The sequence below is a fragment of the Myotis davidii genome, unplaced genomic scaffold (assembly GCF_000327345.1).
Source record: "Myotis davidii unplaced genomic scaffold, ASM32734v1 scaffold630, whole genome shotgun sequence".
NCBI classification, from domain to species: domain Eukaryota; kingdom Metazoa; phylum Chordata; class Mammalia; order Chiroptera; family Vespertilionidae; genus Myotis; species Myotis davidii.
Genome location: NW_006282083.1, coordinates 205,126 through 205,510, shown reverse-complemented (window position 1 = coordinate 205,510; position 385 = coordinate 205,126).

Below are 385 nucleotides of genomic sequence, written 5' to 3'. Positions count from 1 at the left end.
TGTTCTAATACATTCATCTGCTGATGGGCATTTAGGCTGATTCCAAATCTTAGATATGGTGAATTGTGCTGCTATGAACATAGGGATGCATATATCCTTTCTGATTAGTGTTTCTGATTTCTTTGGATATATTCCTAGAAGTGGGATCACTGGGTCAAATGGGAGTTCCATTTTTAATTTTCTGAGGAAACTCTATACTGTTTTCCACAGTTGTTGTACCAGTCTGACTTCCCACCAGCAGTATATGAGAGTTCCTTTTCTCCACATCCTCGGCAGCACTTGTTGTTTGTTGATGATAGCCATTCTGACAGGTGTGAGATGGTACCTCATTGTTGTTTCGATTTGCATCTCTTGGATTATTAGTGACTTTGTGCATGTTTTTACA